The sequence below is a fragment of the Stegodyphus dumicola genome, chromosome 1, assembly GCF_044657685.1.
Source record: "Stegodyphus dumicola isolate Sdum_Otavi_A_Nest chromosome 1, ASM4465768v1".
NCBI lineage: Eukaryota > Metazoa > Arthropoda > Arachnida > Araneae > Eresidae > Stegodyphus > Stegodyphus dumicola.
Window position 1 is genome coordinate 58,063,640 of NC_140768.1, and position 24,388 is coordinate 58,088,027.

General features: G+C 33.7%; 1 long non-coding RNA gene and 1 pseudogene across 1 annotated transcript in view; both read left to right on the plus strand.

The window, feature by feature from the left end:
- The window catches only part of LOC118189659 (uncharacterized), a 48,160-nt gene that overhangs the window by 4,820 nt on the left and 18,952 nt on the right, over positions 1-24,388 (plus strand). The window contains exon 2 of the long non-coding RNA XR_004758297.2: positions 19,414-19,508. This is a non-coding gene — a long non-coding RNA (uncharacterized LOC118189659). The remainder of the gene's footprint in view (positions 1-19,413; positions 19,509-24,388) is intronic.
- LOC146999100 (pre-mRNA-splicing factor SYF1 pseudogene) lies at positions 15,084-19,246 on the plus strand (annotated as a pseudogene).

The following is a 24,388-nucleotide window of genomic DNA, read 5'->3' on the forward strand; positions in this document are numbered from 1 at the left end:
AACGCATATCCACAGAAATCAGTCACCTCAAATTTAAAAGTACACTGAACTGGTCGCAACTTACATCTGATATTAGTAAATTAAAACAGCTTTTTACTATTACAAAAATAGATAAAGCAACTAATAACTTTAGCATTATATGAAAACAATTCTACACTGAGATTATTCATAAAGAACTTCTCAATGCAACTACTTATCAATCAGCCAACCTTACAGAAACATCTATAATAAACAGGATTAAAACTTTTCATAAGAAACTCAATATTACTTTCAATGCAAACTACAACAGATTTACTAATCTTTATGCGATTCCCAAATTCCATAAAACACCATTAAAATTTAGATTTATAGCTAATGGAACTAATAATTACAAGAAAAATATAGACTATTATTTTTCAATTCAACTTAATAAAATCTGTAAATTTATTTTCAATGATTGTAACACTAATCATAACTATTGCTGGATCATTCATAATAACACTCCTGTCATTAATACCATTCATACCATTAACATCCAAAACATTAACTGCTATGATTTTGAAAACTTATATACCTCACTTCCTCTAGAAGAAATCTATACCAGTCTACTTGATCTACCAAAACTTTTCCCTAATATACTCAATATCATGACTCTTGACAAATGGAAAACCTACCTAAAATGCACACTTTTTCATAACTACATCAAGTTTCAAAATCAACTTTTTAAACAAGTCAGAGGATTGCCAATGGGCTTACATTCCAGCACCTCGATCTGTAATATCTTTTTATTTGTCAAAGAATTTAACTTCCAAAAAAATCTACAACCACAAGAGTTAAATTACTACAAACACACCTACAGATTTATTGATGACCTTATTACAATTAATAATTTTGGTAAAATTGAAAACTCCGACATTTATCCGAATTATTAAACTTAATAAAACTAATAATTCACAAAATAGCATAGACTTTCTAGATCTTCAAATCATTAACTACAAAAAAATTTTACTTTTTGACAAAACAAGAAACTTCAATTTCAATACTAACAAATTAATAAATTGGAACTCCAACATATCCAAAAAAGTAATTAACAATACTATAATTAATCAAATACAACGAATTAAAACTATATGCACAGATACAATAGATTTACAACGCGAAATTTTGATCCTTATCAAAATTCTCAAAAATAATCTGATTCCCTTTCAATTTATCAACCATTGCCTTAAAAGAGCAGGCGTTAAATACTCACTCTAAATCATTTAACTGATAGGGATATGATAATTTATTCCTAAACCTGAGAAGGCGGTATAAGTTGGATGACTGTCAGTTGAAAGATTTGTATATAGTGTAATTACTCAATTGTATATATTGTAAAAAGCTAATTGTCTTCAGACATATACTGTTACTAAAAAAATGGGCCTATTTCCTGCCTTTAGACTGTCTACTAGCTCTTGGATAGCGAAAATGCCTTTTTCCTTTCTTAAATTCTTAATCATTGCGACACGACAATTAGCCAGAAATTAATTAATTTCCATTCACTAGTATTTTTAAAAAAATCTTAACAGACGGTCTCTCTCAGATAAGAACTCCACAAAATACATCCCTCAAGAATTCCAAGTCCCACCCACTACCATAAATTTCTTCACCCAAGTCTTGCCGACTGATATAATTCAAAGCCCCTACTGCCGCTAAGAATTTTCGGACACCCTACACTTCTGAGTCAGACACGAAGAGAACACACTGCCAACTCCCCCACTAGAAAGAATGTAAGTTACTTAATACCTTTCTGGCCTTTATATCTTCATGTACATTCACTGATCTTATTTATATTATTTTCTATTTTATTTTTATATTATTTTTATATTATTTTTATGTTCTCTTTGATTTGTTTTTGCAAAGTTTGCATTATTTATCTTTTTTATAATCTTCTATGTTTATTTCAACTTTACTTTGATTTCGATTTCATAATGACAATTTCCAATGTTTAATTTCTACAAATAATATAGTACTCAAATACATAAAGATGATAGTGTCGGGGACGATTACTCGAGTTTTACAAGATTTCTCTACAGTAATTGATTTTTACTCCAAATTGAATTGACTAAAATGCTTCATGAGAATCAGTTCTTTGAGTAACAACTATTTGCGGAAATATTTGGCCTGACTGGAATTGCCGGTTTGGCTTTAATTTATAACTCGAGTAAAGACGAAACACTTTCATATTTACGTATTTCTATCAATTATTGATCATTGAACGGGAGTTGGTTTGTTCCCCTTGAAAAGTCAACTAATTTCCGATCAATGACAATAATTACATGTTTTAATTTTTACTTTTGCAATTGTAATATTATTCTTCGTGATGATTTAACTCCAGTCCCCGTTAAAACATTATTAACATTTTGCTTTCAAATTACTTCAAAACATCTTTCAAAATATAACTTACCAGTGTGGATGCACACTTTTAAAATAATTCTACTTTAATTAAACTTAGGAGATAATATAATCAATTAATCAATACGGTTTAGGAAATAAATTATTATTAACTAACTTTGCAGCAATTGCGCAAGTAATAATAACTTGTATTCGCACTAAATGGATTTAAGTTCATACAACATTATATATATATATATATATTATATATGAGGGTTGGGGCAAAAGTCATGGCAACTATTTTTTTCTTGTAGATATGTGAATGGATCATAAAACATATATGTGTCATGTGGAAGTTCTGCAGGCATAGTGTGTATGCAAAACAACAGATGGCTCTGTGATAGCGAGGGCTCTGAAATCAGTCAGTTGGTGAGTGTCGTGCGAGATGGAAATAACCAGTGTTGAGCAGCGCGCTTACATCAAAATAGCCGTTCTCCGAGGGAGAAATTCGATGGAATGTCACAGCGAATTAGTAGAAGCCCTTGGGAATAATGCCATATCGTACAGTAGCACGGTGGGTAAGAAAGTTTCAGCGAGGACGTGTGTCAACCAGTGATGAGCAACATTCGGGACGACTGGTGAATGTGCCGTCATCAAGCACCTCATGGATGAAGACAGACGATGGACGTCTGTCTTCATCCATGAGGTAAGTGGCATCGAGAAACACACTGTCCACAGGATATTGCATAATGAGCTACAGCTACGCAAAATTGCTTCGCGGTGGGTACCGCATGCTTTGACAGAAGTTCAAAGGTGGGTGTGCTATGCAATATGCTCCGACCACTTTGCACACTGGCAACAGGACGATGATCAATTCTTTTCATGAATAATCGCCATCGATGAATTTTAGGCCAGGGCATACAAACCAGAACTGAAATGTCAGTCCGCGGAGTGGCGACATCCTGGATCACCAAGGCAGTAGAAGGTCAGTCAGAATCCTTTCCCAGTCAAATTGATGGTGATTGTTGCGTATGACGTCAGGGGTGTCATTGTTTGCCACTTTGTTCCTCATGGCAGAACAGTGACGTGTCAATAATTACATTGGTCTCATTGCGATATACTTCAGATTTTTAAAATTTACCGCTCTCCATGTCTTCAACAAAAATAAGTAATTTGTTTCGAAACAAACTACTACTTCAAGCAAGGCATAGGATGGTTTGCCCTTTCCTTGCAGTTTTAGATTTAGTTCACTTAGTTTCATAATGGTATCTACCATGAAGTAGAATTTTTGCAGCCGTTTGTCTTCTTTCAATTCGGGACGGTCAATGCTTTTTTTCATTGAGGAATTTTTTTATTTCACTCAAACACAAAATAAAGCGTTGCAATATGTTACTTCTAGAAGGCCATCACACTTTATTATGCAGAATCAGGTTAGAAAACTAGTTATCTATCGAGGACATCTTTAAAGTGGTGATGGTGGAGTGCTTTTCCAAAGTGCTGTTAATAATCATAATTACCAAGTTCATGACCTCAACTATTTCATCCGAAAATGTTTAGTTATAAAGCGCTTCTTAGTGAATTACACAATGAAACGTTAAAATTTCATGGTTTACTTTTTTTCTGAAGAATTGATGTTACCCCTCTATGTATTCCTGTCATACTTCTGGCTCTATGTATTCCTGTCATACTTCTGGCTCTATGTATTCCTGTCATACTTCTGGCTATCGATAGCAATCCTACAGTTCTTCGTTGGGACTTTGGGAGGGCATATACCCTACGAAAAGGATAACTTGTGTCGTGTCTTTTATATGTCACAAGACTCATCTATAGCAAGTGATAAGGTAGAAGCCAGCTGAATGTCTTCTACTTGCATATGTGTTACATTTGAATACATCTTTAGCAATTCTATCTTGTACTGTTTTTGCAGACAACGGCAAATCTTTGATTTTTTATGATTTCTGCTTTGATTTCAATAACACGGAACAGTTATTCAGATGCACATATAAAACAATCTGACATATTTGTTGTGAATGGTTTTACTCTTTTTTGCAATTTCTAATGATACTGCAGAGCTTGGCAGATTTACATTATTGGAAGATTGTGCCCAGTTATGTAGCATGGAATATGACAGTTTTTTTTTTTTTTTTTATAGCTCTTCAAGAGCTTTTTTCGTGCGTTCTCGGTTGGATATTTACCAGCAAACTGGGTATATTTTGTAGTGAAGTGTCTCCCCCAAATTCGACTTATTATTGTGTGCGAGTTTATGGTGGCAAATGAGACAACTGGAAAGGCCATGTGTGTTGCATACGAATGCAAACGACTCAACTTTGATTGAATTCTCGGTTTTCTTCTTCAGTTCTCTTTCTTTTTTACCAGCTGCCATGCTGACGGCGGAGCTGAAAAAAAATGAACAATAGTTCAAATTAACAGTACAGTAACAATGGTTCAAATTTATCTCATCACGGTCATGTTAAGCGTAATTAACAATTATGAAAAACAGAAACTATTGAGAAATTAGGTGCTTAAAAATATATTTTCTTATTTTTTAAGGGTTTTGATAATAAATTATTGATTTTTCTGTATGGAACTGGAGAGCCACAAGTTTACATTAAAAGAGACAGACGCGGCTCGCGAGCCGCAGGTTGCCGTTCCCTGCTTTAGAGAATTGCAGAATTTCTGCTTCCATGGAGATTGTGGTGATTTTTATGTTGCCGATGCTTTCTTGGTTTGCGGGTCATACAAAAAACACAATTTCTTGTCTTTGTTCACAGTGCATCCTTCAGGGATAAATTCCAGATGCACAATGCCCTGAATATCAAAGAATACCTCTAGCATAACCTTTCCTTTAGAGTGATCTTGGTGGAATTTCTGCTTCCATGGGGACTGTGGTGATTTCAACGTTGGCGATGCTCTTTTGATTTGTGGGTCATACAAAAAAAAAAAAAAAAAAAAAAAAAAAAAAACATTTCTTGTCTCCAGTAACAATTCTGCCAAGTAGGGAAGGGTCTTTGTCAACAGCTGAGATTAATTTCCCATTTCCATTTGAATTTCCTTTTGGTCTACGTTTAACATGCGGGGAACGATGTGTTGACATACCCTATACTTGTTAAGATCCTTAGTCATATCCGCTGATGTGTGGCCTCTGATATCCCAACTGATTCTGCTATTTGGAAAATTGTTTGCTGCCAGTTCGCACGTACTGCCGCAGACATCCTTTTCGGTGTTCTCATTGGTGTGCTAAGTCATATGATGGCCACTGCGTTCATTGCCTTTAGCTCTTTCCCTGCCTTCTCTGAATCGACGATGACCACTCAAAAGCTTGTGTTCTTGATAACGTTTCACTTCTGTACACATGCTTCAACAAAATCTCTGTAGCACTCTTTATCAAGCGAACACAAAATTTGATATTGATTCTTTGCTCGACTGATGCTATTTCTTTCTATCACCAGTTACTAAATGAGCATGCGTACAAAAAATGCTGTTGCCACTAGCTTTTGACCATGTGATTTGGGACAAACCACTTTTAGAAAAGGGGGAGAACATAGTAACACAAAAACGTTCTCGTAGCTGCACTACTGGAAAAAAATTTTATGTTATAGACTCAGTCCGGGAACTTTTGAATCCTACAACATATTTTGGCTTATAATTTAAGATATTTTGCTTTCTTACTTTCATTAATAATATAAGTGCCATCTTGATGAATATACGTTTATGACAGTAGACACTAAACTAGGTAAATATACATATTTAGCTAATAAAGGCTTTTAAAATACAGGTATTCATGACAGATCCAGAAACCCGGGCTGCTCAGAGGGTTAAGCAGCATGACAGCGTTCATCTGATCATGAAATTTTATCACTTAACTCATCACTATATGGTTTTATCAGTTGCTCATCACTAAACTGCATGAAATTTTATTACTTTTATCACTTACCTATAAACTTGCTATTTTAAGTACTTTAAGTTATATTCTTTAAGGTACTTTTTGATTGTCTGCACTTCAACCAAAAAGTTGAGAAATCGTTGGCAACTTTGAAAAGAAGTGTTTATTTCAGTATCTTTATACCTATTTCCATGATGTTTTAAGTGCAACCAATTTTTTACGTTCTTTTTCTATAGAACACATGCGCACTTCTAAGTGGGTTTCACTGCTTCTGTTCCCATGCACAATGCAAAATGTTTGCTTTAAAAAAAGTAATAATCAGAATTGTACTAACTCGGCACTGTTCGATGGCTATGGTCAGTATCGGTCTAGAACAATCAAACCCCTAAAATAATGAAAATGAAAGAGCAAACTCAACAGTTCCATTACAACTTGATGCAACAAAAACAATACATTCATTGCAAAAGTAAAAAAGGAAAAAATAAAAATAATACTCTATTAAGAGCATAATTATGTTGGTTAAAAATGCACTTAAAAAAGATTTAAAGCTACTTGAATTAACACTGAATATATAATTATGTGAAAAGCTAACTGTTGCTGTATTAATTCAAGTGAGTAAAAGTAGTGAAGCTTTTAAACCTGGTCCAAAAGTTGTCATAGATTTGAGTAATTCTGTAGTAGAGCATCATAAATCTGAAATAGCTAAAATATTACAGTTAGAACAACTTATATTGGAGAGATGTAAAACAGAACTTGAGTGCTAGATTACGAGCTGAAATTAAAAGGGGTAATACTAATTAAAAACAAAACAAAAGGAGAAAATTATGGTTCCTTAAATTCTCTTATTAAAAGGGTAAGAACTCTAATGTTGAAATTTCAAATAACCTTGAAAATTGGAGTTATTTTTTTCTGTTCTTTAGAAAGAGCTTTCATAGCAAAAAATGTGCCTGAGAAGTTTAAAGTAGAAATATTGTTAAACTTGTTAGGGGAACATGCTTCAAACATTATTGTTTATATTAATCATGAGGATATAAATGACTAAAAGTGTAAAAGATATTCTAAAAGAATTTGAACCTGTGCCACAAATTGCTTTATAGAATTTTGAAAATGCTCAATGGCTAAATGAGTCCCATGCATAAAATATTGCATAAAATTTACAAAGGTGCCTGATTTTGAAGTACTGAAATAGTTAATAATACAGTCAAAAGTTGTTAATCCGGACACCCATAATCCGGAATCATCTATAATCTGGACCTCAAAGCTACAAACTTTCTGCACATATGCGTGTACGCATGCTCATAATATGTTTATGCATGCGCGTTTAATGTATAACGGATGGTATAAGCTAAGCTAAAATTATCTAATTATCTATTTCAGTTAATGTTGCAGATTGCGTTGTTCCTTAATCTTCGAACTGGATCCGGCTTATTATTTTTGGCAGACTGTTAGAGCAATTTTATAAAAGTAAGCTTGAACTTTTGATTATGTCAAAAAGAATTTCCGATTCTGGAGCTGCCAAAGGATTTACAAAGCGAACGCATATTTCGATGTCCATCAAACAAAAAGTGGAATTGCTGTAAAAAATGGATAAAGGCATACCCTTTGTTTCTCTAATCATTCCGAAATCTGTTTATCAATTTCTTGCTGCTCTGCGGGGGGAGGGGGGACGTCGTGGCATGCAAAGAACTGGAAGTTGATCTGTCAGCACTAACCTTATCTTCAGGGCAGATGTTTTTATTTTATTCTGCTTATAATGTAGTATTTCATCTCGATGTACTCCGTCTTTGATATGATATAAATCAAATTCCTCATCATTATAAATATCACGAATACACATCAAATAGTTTTCTGGTTGCAATTTTCTAATTTCGACTATGCGTAATTATGCTTTACACACCCGCACGTTAAAAGAAATGTTTAATAAAGTAAAAAAATAAATATTAAGCTTTTTTTTGTGTGTAAATTTTGGTACCCTTTAGATCATAATTGCTGTTTTTTCATAAATTACGTTTTCATATTTTTTATTTCATAATTTCTGCATGCCATCTTAACAGATTTAAACTGATGATCTATAATCCGGAATCGCCGAATTCCCGATGAGTCCGGATTAAAGACTTTTGACTGTATTATAATGTAAGTAATCCAGCAGCATTTGGTTGTGTATTATGTCTTTCAAAACGAGTGGCATTCCAATAAAAAATACTTACTTGCATCGAAATTATTGTCTGCAGAATTCCTACCAAGTAGCTTAGCTTTCATGAATCATAATTTGCAAAAAAGAAATACAATTTTTTTAAGTACAACAGTTTGTTATTTATCCATTCGTGTAGGAAATGAAGTCAAATTATGATGTGTGCTTCACAGAGGCTCTGAATGCAACTTTTTGTCTTGGTAGTGGATGGATTTATTACAATTCAGAAAAGAAAATACTAATGCAATTGTATCTGGTTTAAATGATACATTTTGACAATGAAATGCTGAATAAATGCATCAATAAGCAATCAGGATAAAACCTACATAAGATATTTGGACTTTTTAGTTGTGCCGAAAATAACTACAGGTATAACCCCATCTAGGAAAATTGATGTTTGTGTTCAGGAATTTAACAATCTTTATTTAGTGAGTAATAAATTATATATACCAGCACAAATGGACATGCTCCTGGGTACAGAAGTATTTTATGAATTGTTATGATCGATTCAATTCCAAGTAAAAAATTCAAATCTTATTCTTCTAAACATTGTGCTTGGATTTTGTGGTTTCCGGTGGGAGTCATTAGTAAAAGTTAACAAAATTCACTGTGGGATCATTCAAGACAACAATGATTTAAATCAAACTCTTAAGAAGTTGTAGGAAATGGAGAATTGTGGTGATGGCGATAAGGAGCGCGCCTTGCGCCCTCCGATAAGTGTGGCAACCCTAGAGAAGTTTCTTACGAGTAGCGAGCAGAGAGAAACAGGCAGGCTGTCGGGCAGTGTGCGCGAAGTTCCTAAATAAAGCTTAATTTTTATTGTGCACTATGTCTTGTTAATATTATATTAATGCAGTAAGGACATAATCTGTGATATGGAATTCGAGGATTGGTGGTAAAAACATAACAGGAAATTTCCATAATGGTAACCCGGACTGTGTTAAATCGTATGAACAGTTCTCAAGCACTTTCGGTTTTGACTACAAGCCATCACTCAAGATCTCCAAACCAGAAGTAATGGATTACATCGGTTTTCATCCTCCGCATCACAGATGAGTAGTAATTATAGATCATTTTATAATTACGTTTTCTACTTATCATTTAATTTCATTTTCTTTAGTTAAATTTTTCCTTTTATTTTGGCTTAAAAACCTTGCACAATGTCTGATGTTCATGCCATCCAAATTCCGGTTTATAACCGATCAGACCCATCTTTATGGTTTATTATGTGTGAAAGTACTTTTGCTCTTGCCACCCCCAAACCTATCACAGAATCCATTACTAAATATAATTATGTAGTTTCTCATCTTCCTCCAGATATCGCATCACTAGTACGGGATTTACTTATGAAACCAGACCCTATTGATCCATATGCAAAGCTTAAAACTGAGTTAATAAATCGTTCAGGAGAATCTTCTCAGCAAGAAATTCGCCAATTATTATCTGGAGAAGAATTAGGTTCTCGAAAACCTTCCGATTTGCTTAGAAATATGAAACGTCGAGCAGAATCTTTAAATGTTCCTGATAACTTAATGTTAGAATTATTCCTTCAACGTTTGCCTTCGACTGTTCAGTCTATTTTGGCAGCGGTTTCCAATTTAACTGTAGATAAAGCTGCAGAAATTGCCGACAGAATTTTAGAAGTAAATCCAACCCCAGGGACTTGTGCCGTTTCTCGCACAGTCGATCAGTCTCTTGAGGATAAATTATTTAAACAAATAGAAAAATTAAACAAACGTATTGATCGCATTTCTCTTTCTCGTGGTCGCTCGCCAAATCGCGGAGATCGCAATAAGGAAAGAAGCAATTCCAAAAGGAGAGATTATTCTGTTTGCTGGTATCATAGACGTTTTAGGGAAAAGTGTAGAGATGACAAATGTACAAAACCTTGTTCATGGCAGGGAAACGAAACCAGCAAAGAATAGAGGCAACTTATTCTTTGCCTCAAGTTTCACGTCGCCTGTTCGTTCGTGACCGTAGAACAAACCTTTCATTCTTGGTCGATACCGGCTCTGACGTGTCCTTACTTCCAGCAAATAATTCTCAAAAACGGAATTCGTCCCAACAAACACTTTTCGCTGCTAATTCTTCTACTATTCATGTTTATGGTCAAAAAACACTTTCTTTGGATTTCAAATTAAGACGACAGTTTACATGGACTTTTCTTATAGCAAATGTTAGTACACCCATTCTTGGAGCAGATTTTCTCCATTTCTTTGAATTGGTGCCTGATCTCAGAAACAAATGTCTCAAAGATTTAAAAACGCATTTTAAAACCGTCGGTTGCGTGAAAAATGCAAGCATTTATTCAGTAAAAACTGTATTTAGTGATACACCATATCACAAAATTTTAAAAGAATTTCCTTCAGTTACTAGATTACCAGATCCTAACCAACCTGTTAAACATAACACCGTTCATTATATCATAACTAAAGGTCCACCTGTGGTTGCAAAACCTCGTCGGTTAGCTCCAGATCGCTTAAAAATAGCAAAACAAGAATTTCAAACTATGATGCAATTGGGGCATTTGAGACCTTCGAGCAGCAATTATGCATCCCCACTTCACATGGTTCCAAAAAAGGGAAGTCTGGAATGGAGACCTGTAGGAGATTATCGAGCATTGAACGCTCAAACAATAAAAGACAAATAACCTATTCCATGTTTAGCCAATTTTACTGCTGCATTGCACGGTACTAAAATTTTTAGTCATGTCGACCTGATTAAGGCATACCATCAAATACCAATTAACCCAGCCGACATCCACAAAACCGCCATATGCACACCATTCGGTTTATTCGAAAGTATCCGTATGCAATTCGGCTTATGCAATGCATCTGCGACTTTTCAACGTTTTATAGATGAAGTCACGCGGGATTTAGAAGGCGTTTACGCTTTTCTCGATGACTTGCTCATAGCCTCTAAAGATTCTGAGGAACATTGCAGGCATTTGAAAGCTTTATTTTCCAAACTTCAGAAATATGGACTTTGCATAAATGTTTCAAAATGCACCTTTGGTCAAACATCTATTGATTTCTTAGGTTTTCACCTTAGTGAAAACGGAATTGAACCTCTTCCTGACAAAGTCAAATGTATTTTAGATTTTCCTCAACCTACCACTCTCACTCAGCTTCGCCGATTTTTAGGCATGTTTAACTTTTATAGATGTTTCATACCTAAAGCAGCACATATTCTTTCTCCTTTAATAAAATTGTTAGAAGGCTATATTAATAAAAAGAAATCTCGTTCTCGTGTTCAGGATTCATCCTCACAATTAAATTGGAACGAGAATGCTGAACAAGCCTTTATTGCTGCCAAAAATGCCATTGCTCAGGCTACCCTTTTGAGACACCCTATTCCCGGAGCCCAGCTAAGCATCTGGGTAGATGCCTCAGACGTCGCAATCGGCGGCACACTTATGCAGTTGTCTCAACAAACATGGGAACCTATAGCATTTTTCTCTATGAAACTCAGTAAAAGTCAACAGAAATGGTCCGCGTACGATAGGGAATTATTTTCTATTTATTCTGCAATTAAGAAATTCCGACACATGTTAGAGGGCAGAAATTTTATAATTTATACGGATCAAAAACCGTTAATATACGCTTTTAAACAGAACCCTCATAAATGTTCACCTCGACAATTGCGCCATTTAGATTTTATTTCTCAGTACTCTACTGATATTAGGCATGTGCAAGGTTCAAAAAACGTCGTTGCTGACGCTCTTTCAAGAATCGAAATTGATTCCATAACAAAATCTCCATTTTTGGATTTTAAAAAATTTTCGGAAGCTCAACGGCATGATCCGGAGGTACAAGACCTTCTCAAAAACAACACATCATCTTTGAAACTGGAATTTAAACCGTGCCAATATTCTGATGGTAATATTCTGTGTGACATATCAACAGACATTCCTCGTCCATTTGTTCCAAATTCCTTTCGCAGACTCATCTTTAATCATCTGCATAATCTGTCACATCCAGGAATTGCAGCTACTACGAAGCTTATTTGTTCTCGTTATGTATGGCCCGATATGAAACGTCATATCAAAAATTGGGTGAAATCCTGTGAATCTTGCCAAAAATCGAAAATTACTAGGCATACTAAAGCACCACTGGGCACATTCTCTCTTCCTGATGCACGTTTTTCAGAAATCCATATGGATATCATTGGACCGTTACCTCCATCAGAAGGCAACGTGTACCTTTTGACTCTAATAGATAGATTCTCCAGATGGCCTGAAGCCATTCCCATCCCGGATATGAAAACGGAAACCATTTGCAGAGCCATCTTCAACTGTTGGATATCTCGTTTTGGCTGCCCATCGATCATAACAACAGACCAAGGTTCTCAAATGAGATCCACACTTTTTGCAGAATTTACGCGCATTTTAGGTACGAACAGAATCACAACAACAGCCTATCATCCAATGTCCAACGGCATTGTTGAACGATTTCATCGACATTTAAAATCTTCTCTCAAGGCTCACGAGACCAATAACTGGACTGAAACACTACCAGTTGTTATGCTTGGTATTCGGACAGCCGTAAAGGAAGATCTACAGTCATCTTGTGCTGAACTGGTGTACGGCACAACTCTCAAGCTGCCTAGTGATATGATAACGTCATCTAAGATATCTCCGTATGACACACAATTTATCACGAATCTTAGGCATAGAATGCAACAATTGAATCCAATAGCAACATCTGCACATTGCCAAGAAAAATGTTACGTAAGTGCTACCTTAAAGTCATGTGCGCATGTATACTTACGTGTCGATCGAGTAAAGCCACCTCTGTGCCAACCATACACAGGTCCGCATAAAGTCCTTTCTAGAACGGACAAAACTTTCACAATAGATGTTAACGGTCTGAAATCTACTGTGTCTATAGACCGTGTGAAACCAGCCTATTTGCTTTCGGACTCTAATTTGCCTGAACTGAAAACAAATAAAGACTTAAAGACAGTTCAGCAGAATAAATCTGCAAACGAACTCTCTAAGACACAAACTGTCACCAGATCGGGAAGACATGTTCACTTCCCTAAGAAACTTGCTTCTTACATAACAATTTAAAACATTTTTTTTAAATTCATATCTTAACATATTTCTTGTTATTTCATGTTTATTATATGTGTCAATACCTTGTTATATATTGAATTTCATTTTGATCTTTTCTAATTTTATATTCTAATTTTGTAATCATGTAAAAATACCCGACAGTACGGATACTCTGAGATAATTTCATAACCTATGTCGTTCCTTTGAATAGCCATTAAAGGAACTGGGGGGAAACTCTGTGGTGATGGCTATAAGGAGCGCGCCTTGCGCCTTCCGATAAGTGTGGCAACCCTAGAGGAGAAGTTTCTTACGAGTAGCGAGCAGAGAGAAACAGGCAGGCTGTCGGGCAGTGTGAGCGAAGTTCCTAAATAAAGCTTAATTTTTATTGTGCACTATGTCTTGTTAATATTATATTAATGCAGTAAGGACATAATCTGTGATATGGAATTCGAGGATTGGTGGTAAAAACATAACCGGAAATTTCCATAGAATGCTTAAACAACCATTCCAAAAAATAAAGAAATGGCGATATGTGAAGAACATTATATGCAGACTCATAAGTGAATGATGAAGGAAGATGCATTGCAACAATGCTGCTGTCTATTTGGTTAGGAAATTCAACTGAGGAAGACACACTTGAACTAGATTTAAGACTTGCATGGTTTGATTGTTTACTGGAAAGGAGACCTTTCTTATTAACTACAGTCAAAAGTTGTTAATCCGGACTCGTCGGGACTTCGGCGATTCCGGATTATCGATTTTTCCAGATTATAGATCATCAGTTTAAATCTCGTAAGATGGCATACACAAATTCTAAAATTAAAAATATGAAACCGTATTTTAGGAAATAAAGAACAATTATGATCTAAAGGGTATCAAAATTTACAAAAAAAGAAACTTAATATTTATTTGTTTACTTTATTAAACATTTCTTTCAATGTAAGTTGTTTCGTTTTATGTGATAATACTTTCTCTTTAATTCTATAAACAGACATAATTTCTTGTTCAGTTAAAAAGCTCCGCTGTTCAAGTCCTGTAATTGCTGTGCCGAGAATACCGACTAACTTGTCAATCGAAATTTTTTCGTTTTCACTAACCTCTCTGTCACCTTCTTCATGTCTTTATCCATTTTTTGCAGCAATTCCACTTTTTGTTTGACGGACATCGAGACATACTTTCGTTTTGTAGATCCTTTCGGAGCTCCAGAATCAGAAATTGACATAATCGAAAGTTCAAGTTTACTTTTATAAAATTGCTCTTACAGTCTGCAAAAGTAACAAGCTGCATCCAATTCGAAGATTAAGGAATAACGCAAGCATCAACATTAACGGAAATAGATAATTGTATAATTTTAGCTTATACTGTTCGTTATACGTTAAACGCACACGCGAAAACGTATTCTGCACTTGCGCACACGCATATGCGCGTGCGCGTAAAGTTCTTACGCGCACGCGTAAATGCCTATGCGCATGTGTCAACGCGGCACATGCGCAGAAAGTTTTTAGCTTTGAGGTCCGGATTATGGGTGTCCGAATTAACGACTTTTGACTGTATTCTCTTGTTGAGGTAAAATTCACATAAATCGACATGAATGACATTGACTCATCAAACTTTTGAAAACTAAACCGAAAGAGATTGTGAGTACAGTAGAAGTCCAGAAATCCGAAATGCTTGGGACCAGAGGTTGTGTGGATTTTAGGATTTTCCAGATTTCAGGACAGAAAAGATAAATTGTAATATTCAGACTAAAAGTGCAAAATAAATAAGGCATATAAGATACATTTAAACAAATTTTTATATACCTTATTACATTAATTTATTATATGCATTATTAATTTTTTTACATGTTTCATACATTTTTCTGATAGGGTTGTCTGAATCGTTTTCGTGCTGTAGCAAGTTCAAAGCAGAGCGAATGATTTCATCATCCATCATCTGATATGCCAGTGTTGGCTTATCTGAATACATCATCCATTCAATGATTTCTTCTTCTTGCAAAGCCTCCTCATTTATTCTTTCTTTCAAACATAAAAGCAATTCTCTTGCTTTAACACTTGCTGCACTGACACCATAACCAGAAAATTCACTGTCATCGTTCTCAGCTTCAATAAACAGAGAAGATGGCCGTGCATTATGCGAGGCATTTATTGATGTTGTTTAGAAACAGAATTCTATGATTCAGTTAACAAATAAATGCAATCTTTGATTGTAAATTTTTTTTAATAATCACAAAGTGAAATAAAATGGTCACTTGAAAGAAGTTTTTTCAGAAACTGTGATTTATAGTGGTATTTAATACTGTGTATTATATCCTGGTTCATTGGTTGAATCAATGATGTATTATTTGGAGGGAAAAAAAAGGCCACAACATTATTATATGTTAAAATGGTTGCTTCTGGATGTGTAGAGCAGTTGTGTAACAATAATAAAATCTTGCAATTTGGTGGTAACCCTGCACTGTACTTCTAGCCTCTTTAACGAAATGCTTCATGAACTATTCAGTTATTAAGTTGTTTCGTGAACTAGGGCTTTTTATTATTTTTATTATTCCTGTAAATGACAGGTAAGGATTTTACTCCTTTTAAAGCTCTGGGATTGGTACTTTTACTCAGTACCTCTGGTTTACATTTGTAAGTTCCAGCTGCATTGCTGCATGCTAAGTTATTAGCTTTTTCTTAGCTTCTTTCACCCCTGATGGTGCGCTTTCTTCGCTTGTTATAAATGTCTTTCTTGGCAAACATCACCAAAAAGCGTTCAGTTTCATTCATATTAAAAACCTGTACTAGGTTAAGATTTTCCTCTGCAGCATTTTTATCTGCTGAAAGTTTTCCCCCCACATGCTTTGAGATAACATATATCATGTCTCTGCTTAAATCTGTTCAGCCAACTGCTGCTGAAATCTCATGGCTCCTCTATTTTTTAATTACCATGAATCTGTTTTCTATTTTCTCTCAGGAGAGGTCCTGAAAGTGGTACCCCATCACTTTGCCGCTGCTGGAAACACTCATACAAGACGGCATCGATGTTTGCCGATTTTGTGTCATGCAAAGATTTCGGATTCTGATGTTAGAATCACTGCTGCTGTGAAATTTATCAACAGTTTTTCGTAATTTTTCTGTATATCATACAAGGTCCATGTCGCAATTCCATAAGATTCTGGTATGAACCAAGGAGTAGTACCTGCCTCTATCTTTTGCAAAATTTTCACTTTTTGCATTACCATCAATGCAGGCAGTAAAGTCGTAAATGCGTTTCTTTTCTGTCGTATTAAAAAGTGCTGAAATTAAAAATAAAGTCAAAAGTCTTTAATCCGGACTCGTCAGGACTTTGGTGATTCCGGATTATCGATTTTTCCGGATTATAGATCATCAGTTTAAATCTGGTAAAATGGCATGCAGAAATTATGAAATTAAAAATATGAAACCGTAATTTATGAAATAAAGAGCAGTTATGATCTAAAGGGTATCAAAATTTACAAAGAAAAGCTTAATATTTATTTTTTGACTTTATTAAACATTTCTTTCAACACGCGCATGCGTAAAGCATACATTACGCATAGTCGAAATTAGAAAATTGCAACCAGAAAACTGTTTGATTTGTGATATTTATTCGTGATATTTATAATGACGAGGAATTTGATTTAAATCATATCAAAAACAGAGTACATTGAGATGAAATACTACATTATAAGCAGAATAAAATAAAAACTTCTGCCCTGAAGATAAGGATAGTGCTGACAGATCAGCTTCCAGTTCATAGTGCGCCTCAATGCCCCCCCCCCCCCCCCCCGCAGAGCAGCGTGAAATTGATAGACAGATTTCGGAATGGTTAGAGACAAACAAAGGGTATGCCTTTATCCATTTTTTGCAGAAATTCCACTTTTTGTTTGATGGACATCAAAATATGCGTTCGCTTTGTAAATCCTTTGGCAGCTCCAGAATCGGAAATTCTTTTTGACATAATCGAAAGTTCAAGCTTACTGTTATAAAATTGCTCTAACAGTCTGCAAAAAATAATAAGCTGGTTCCAATTCGAAGATTAAGGAACAACGCATTGCATTGCCGCATCCGCAGAAAGTTTGTAGCTTTGAAGTCTGGATTATAGATCATTCCGTTTTATGGGTGTCCGGATTAATGACTTTTGACTGTATTTAAAATTCATCTACAAAGTATCCGGATAAAAAAAAAGGCAGCATTAAACAATCTTGTGAAATAACAAAGCTCAGAAAATACAACGTGAATCATAGCAGCATTAAACAATCTTGTGAAATAACAAAGCTCAGAAAATAGAACGTGAATCATAAACATGAAAGTTGAGTGAATCGTCTGCTTTTTTACCTCAATGGAGATTAGAGAGGAAAAAATTTTTACCATGACGTCGATAATTTGGTATTTCCGTTATGACACATTATTATTTGCTAATTATGACGTTATTATTCAGTATTTCAGGTATTTTGAAAATGAAATACCAAAGAAAAATACTTCTTCATGTAGCTGTTACCAGAACCTATAAATTGAATATTTATATTTTGAGAGGCAACACAGATTTCAGGTTGGTGAATTTTCGGTATTTGACTGTATATATACAGAAGCTGTGCAAAAGGGGGGTTTTAAATTAGTCTGTGGAAAACTACATGCATTGTGGTTTCATTTTGCTAAAATTTATGAAAGCCGTAAGCAACTGGATGATGCAAGAATAATATTGTAAAAAACAGTCCATGTTCCTTATTCAGACCTTGATAATTTAGCTACTGTGGTGGTATGAATGGACAGAAATGGAAATTTGCCATAACAATCTTGAAAGGATACTGAATCTCATGCAAAGGGCTACTACTGTTCCTGTAAATAAGGGATCCTATCATGATCAGTTTTTGCCAATTCAAGAGCTCGATAAATCTTTGAAAATCTGGCTATTATGTACTGATTTTAGAAGTTTTAGGAACTTTGATGAGGCAGTTGATTTGAGAATTGCTACACGACAATTAATCATCAGTTATGGATTATTTCTAAAAGAGAATAAGTATTTTGAAGATGCTTTCAATGCTTATGAAAAAGGAAGCTCTTTCCTCAGATGGCCTAACGTTTATGATATTTGGTGACATTTTTGGAAGTAAGCTTGAAAGAACAAGAGATTGATTTGAATAATGTCTTGAATACTGCCCACACAAATATGCTAAGTTTATTTATTTACTTTATACAAAGCTAGAAGAAAAACATGGTTTAGCAAGGTCTACTAGAGCAGTATACGAAAAAGCAACAAAAGCAGTGTTACCTGAAGAACAATTTGAGATGTTCAATGTCTATTTGAAAAATGTTGCGGAGGTTTATGAAGTTACTTACACTCCTCATGTCTGTGAGCAAGCCATTGAAGTGCTGTCTGATAATGAAGCAAAAAAATGTGCTTAAATTTACTGATCTGGAAAGGAAATTAGGTGCAATTGTCTGAGCTCATGCAATTCATGCTTACTGCAGTCGGATGTGTGATCCAAGGACAAATCCAGATTTTTGGCAAATACAGAAAGAATTTTAAGTTTGACATTTTAAATGTGAGAATCAAAAGGAGTGTTCAAGCACCATTTAATACTGTGGTGAACTTTATGTCAGCACAAATATTGAGTGCTGCTGTATCTACATCTGTTGGTCTTACAGCTATTAGAAAAGCATGTACGCAATGTCTAGAAGTACAAGCTAAGATCTTGGCTATAGAAGCTGCTAGAGATCACCAGCTAATAGAGACAAAGCTGCATTTGTCAGAGGAGAAGTAACCGGTATTTTATATAGAAAATGAGAAGCTTGTAATTATCTTGTAACATTATTCATTTTAATATTTACTTATAATATTTTTGTAGCATTATTGATGCTTATGTTATTTTTACTGTAAATTAATGCTTACATTAGTTTTGTTAATATATATATATATTTATTTTTGCAGGTGGACTGTCTGCAAATCAAAAGCTAAAAGGACTAAAATACTGAAGAACTGGAGCTTGAAAAGATTGTTCAAAAGGAGCTTGCTGATCATCTTAAGTATAAAAAAATACATTAAGAAAATTAAAAGCTCTTAGTATTTTATGCTTGAGCTGTTTTACGAAATTTTAAGATAATTTAAACTATTTATTTAATATTTTTTAATCATAGTTTTTTTTAGCTATTACAAAATGTGTTTAAACTAACTCAAGTGAGCAATGTTATTTTAAAATTTTTTTGAAAAAAAGTGTTATTTTTCATCCAAATATTATTAAAATATGTATTTAGATTAACTTGGAGCTCAAAATATGCATGCATGCATACTTGCATAAAAAGTAAAAAATAAAACATGCCAGATGTAAGAAAATGTATTGTTCTTTTAAGGTCACTACAACTGTGTACTATACTATGCTTATGCTATATATATAAATTTATCTGGTATAACTTTAAAAAAAAAATATAGGCATAGAATTTTTTTCTTTTCTTCCAGAAATATTAGTTATCAGCAGAAGTAATACTAAATGCAGACAATTTTCATTAAACTTCATATTGTCAGGGTTCGTACGGTCCTTAAGAGTCTTTAAAAGTCCTTATATTTTTTGGGAATCAATTTTTGGTCCTTAAAAGTCCTTAATTTTGGTCAAATTCAGCAGAAGGTCCTTAATTTTAATCATATGAAATTTCCGTCTGTTTTGAGTGTGAATTAACATTTTGGTGGAATATTTGTGGCAATTCACTGACATATATGGTTATCTTTTGAATGGGTTCATGGGTTATAATTTGTTTCTATTTCTAATAATAAATGATGGGATACTAGAGTTTCTAAGCAAGAAGTGAAATATATGCATTTCGAAATTCATTTTTTCTACTAAAGAGCTCTTAAACAAATTTCGCTTTTGGAGATGTGAATTCTTTTATTAAATGGTTCTAAACTTGGTGACTTATCAACATTTTGGCAATTTTAAGATAGTTTCTATAGAAAATTTTTAATTCCAAGATCTGAGAATTTTTCGGCTAATTTTTTTAAAACATCGTAACATTCATAAATTTCATTAAAATAATGGTAATGTATTTAAATTATATTTAAAAAATAACATTAAAATAAAACATTTTCATTTTTTGCTGTCATATTGTAAAATTTCATTTTAGCAACTTATTACACAATATTTTGAATCTGAAAAATAAACAAGGTATAGTGTTGTAAAGCATAAATTAAGGAACAGCTCTTAGCAAAAGCAAAATTAGCTATATGATTAATTACAAAGGTCTTTTTAATTTTTTCATAAGAATTTTCCCCATCTAATTGTCTCAGAATATTCAATTAAAATTACCGCTAAAAATTTTTTGAATGTTGTTGTGACAAAACATAAATTTTTTTGTAGCTTTTAAATGTGTAATTATCCTAATATCATTTAAGAATCAATGTCATAAATTACATGTATTTTAAACTGTGAAATTTTATTAGATTTTGATTTTAGTAGGGCTTTTTTAACAAATATTGTTAAAAAATAAAATTAAATAGTGGCCATGTAAATCCGCAATGACTAAGATTATCAAACTACATAATTTAATTATTTATAACTAACTGCTTACCCTTAAAAATTATGTCTACATATTAAAGCGAGTTATTGCCTTTCATAAATACTCACTATGATAACACACAAACACAAAAGATACAAACACAAAACACACACACACACACACACACACAAAAAAAAAAAAAAAAAAAGGATAACACACAAAAATGTAAAAATTCAAGTAAAACTTATCTTTTCATGTAGTGAGACTTAAAATAACTGGATTACAACCCCTTTCATGTAGTGAGACTTAAAATAACTGGATTACAACCCCTGGAATTCTACAAGAAGCTACGACACTAACTGTATCAAATAGAGCCTGACTAACTTACCAACCGTGCGTACATCAGGCTTTTCAGGTTTGTTCTAATCAGCAGGACAAGCAGCAGCAGTGATGACAACATTCAGTCTTTTGGTTATGAATGAGGCATAATCATGCTGATTATGATCTTATTATGCATTTAATAGTCGCAGCAAGGATAAATGGGCTTGATGTCCCTCCAAAGGGCATGTGAGTCATTCATAAAATTTTGTAAGTTTTTGAATCACTTTCATCTGGAAACCAGAAAAATCGTAAATGGTCTCTATCTTCTTCCGCTATTTCTATGGTCAAAAATGCTCCCTGAATATCACAGCTGAATGCGAAATCGCAAGATTACATCCAAAATTCTGGAATTCAATGGTGGCCCAGGATTCAAGCACCTTTTGACGATGCATCGAAAACCAATCTGACTTTCGTTGTGTCCCTATCTGATCTTACTACAGCTGAATTAGGCATATAATAAGAATTCTCTTCTAAGCTGGAAGTACATTCTTCAACGATATTCAGTTTTGATTGCTCCTTAATTATATTCTTATATCATTATAAACTCAATCGTTTTCTTTCATTTTTACACTTAAGTTACGAAATCTTTGTTTTGCTACTGCAAAGTTGTTAGACAAGTTTTCTGGTTTACCGTCCCAGAATAATTTAGTTGTATACATTCCATTTTCATATTTTAAATTACTTTCGAATTGAGAAATAAATTCCTCATTAAATTTGAAATCTCCTGTGTGAGTATAATTTATCCCCATTGAATCTAACTGCCAAAATTGCATTAGTTTTTCATTTAATGCAGTGCAACATTCAATCATTTAACAACATCAATAGAAATATCCCAATTTGCATTTAAATCTGATGTAGGGATTCGACCTTGAACAAACCTCCCAAACAGAATATCAATCAAATACAAAGATTTGTTTAATCACCCCTTTTCTCCCATATGAATATCCCAAAAATACTGTGCTCCAAAAAGCAGAGACAATTCATTTCCTGACGATTTACTTAAGTTTGACAATTGAATGTTCTTCCTTGAAAGTATTTGCATTAATTTATTATGAGATACTTTAAACTGTGAACCAGAAATACAATCAGTCAAAAGTGCTTCAATTGTTATTTTCTTGTCCGAATTATATAAATTACAAAGTGTAAACTGAACTACGTCCTACGGTTTCTGTATTGGCACTCTAGAGCCGAAAGTGTAAACAGCTAGACTTTATTGTCTAGTTATGGGTAGTTTCATTTCTACAGCTAATTCTTTTTTCAAAAAACATCTCTGTGACGCATTATCTAACAAAATATTAATTTCTTTACTTTATTACTGCCTATTAATACTGCTGAGCAAGTTTCAAGTAGTATGTTGCAATCATCTGATTCATTCACACATGCTAGGGAAGACACAACATTTAATTTATTCGGGTCGACCATGTGACAAGATTCCTGAGGGAGGGGGGAAAAGAAGAATAAACATAATTTGATCGCAAATCAATTCATGACTCATCAAATGTTTACAACTGCCACAAATAGTTTTTGTTTTACACTGCTTATATATATATATCCCTTAGAAAGACAGGAATAACATATACCATTTTTTCTAAGGATTAATTTTCTCTGTTCTACTGATAAGGGACAAGAGGTAGAATTATGATCTATTTTCGGTTTTGTACAAAATATACTTTTTTTCACATCAACAATAAATGCAGAAGTAGTAGGAATGTTCGAATTTAATTTACTTTTCCTGCTGTAATCAACTTTGCTTTTATTAAATCTCCCATGCTTTTGATTAGGTTTTTGTAAAGGATTAAATTTAGTTTCCAATCGCAAACCTGTAGTGTTTAAATTAAAGTCTCTACTTAATTACTCGTTACGTTCACAACACTGAATTTCATTCTTTAAAAATTCCAATAAATCAGTTATTTTGTTTTCATCTTCCTAATGTGTTTTACGAGAAAATTCTAAGGACAAATCTTTGAGTATAGATTTTAACAACACGGTATACAATAGACAACTGTAACTATTAGGATTAATTCCATTATTTTCTAATCCTGGAATATGTGTTTCGCATTCTGAATAAAGTCTACGCAACGCTACAATGTCATATGATTTTCGTATTGGACTTAAGTTTAAAAGTCTTGCCATATGCGTATCTATAATAATATCTTTTCGACCAAAGTGTTCTTTTAATATGTTCAAGGCAATTTCATAGTTTTCAGAATTGAATGCTAAACCACATAGAGCTACCTCAGCTTCATCTGTTAAGTACGATTTTAAATAACTAAACTTTTCTACATTACTAAGATTCACATTTTTATGGATAGCTACTTCAAACTGAGAATAAAATTTGTTAAACCTTAATATAATATATTGCCATCGTATTGAGGTATCTGCAAGCAAGGAAGTTTTACTGTATTCTGCTGCCCACTTCTGGTTTCTACAACATTCCTTCTTTCAGTTTCGCGAACAACTTTGCTTTCTTTCGTTTTCAGGATTCTATTTGTGTGAATTTTCCAAGTAATGATGTTATCTTTATATTCTTGCTGTTTTCCAATTTCCTTTTATATTTCTTCCGTTTTGCGCAGTTTTAGAATTTCCTCATTACGATACTTTAAATTAGCTTCCTTATCTAAAAGTTCATGAATTAAATCAACTGATCTTTCCTGTTTGTTTATTTCAGTTTCTAACAATTTCATAGTGTCAGTTGCCATGCGTCTGACAGGTGCTCTAATCTTTTTTAAAGCTTCAATATCCATCATAACAATTTAAATTATTCAATTCACTAAATAATTTTTTCAGTATTCAATTCGCAATTTACTTTATCTAAAGGTCTTTTCCAGATTTTCGGCACCGAAAGATTTTGTAAATACGCATATGCATTTTTTGTCGCGTTTGCTAAATAATTCTAAAACTCAATATTCAAATCAAATAACAATAAAAAAATTTCGCTTAGACGAGCATTGAATTTCACAGCCTGTCATTTTATCTAATTTTTATTGACGACGCAATTAAATACATTTACAATAAAGAAACACATATAAACTTATTTC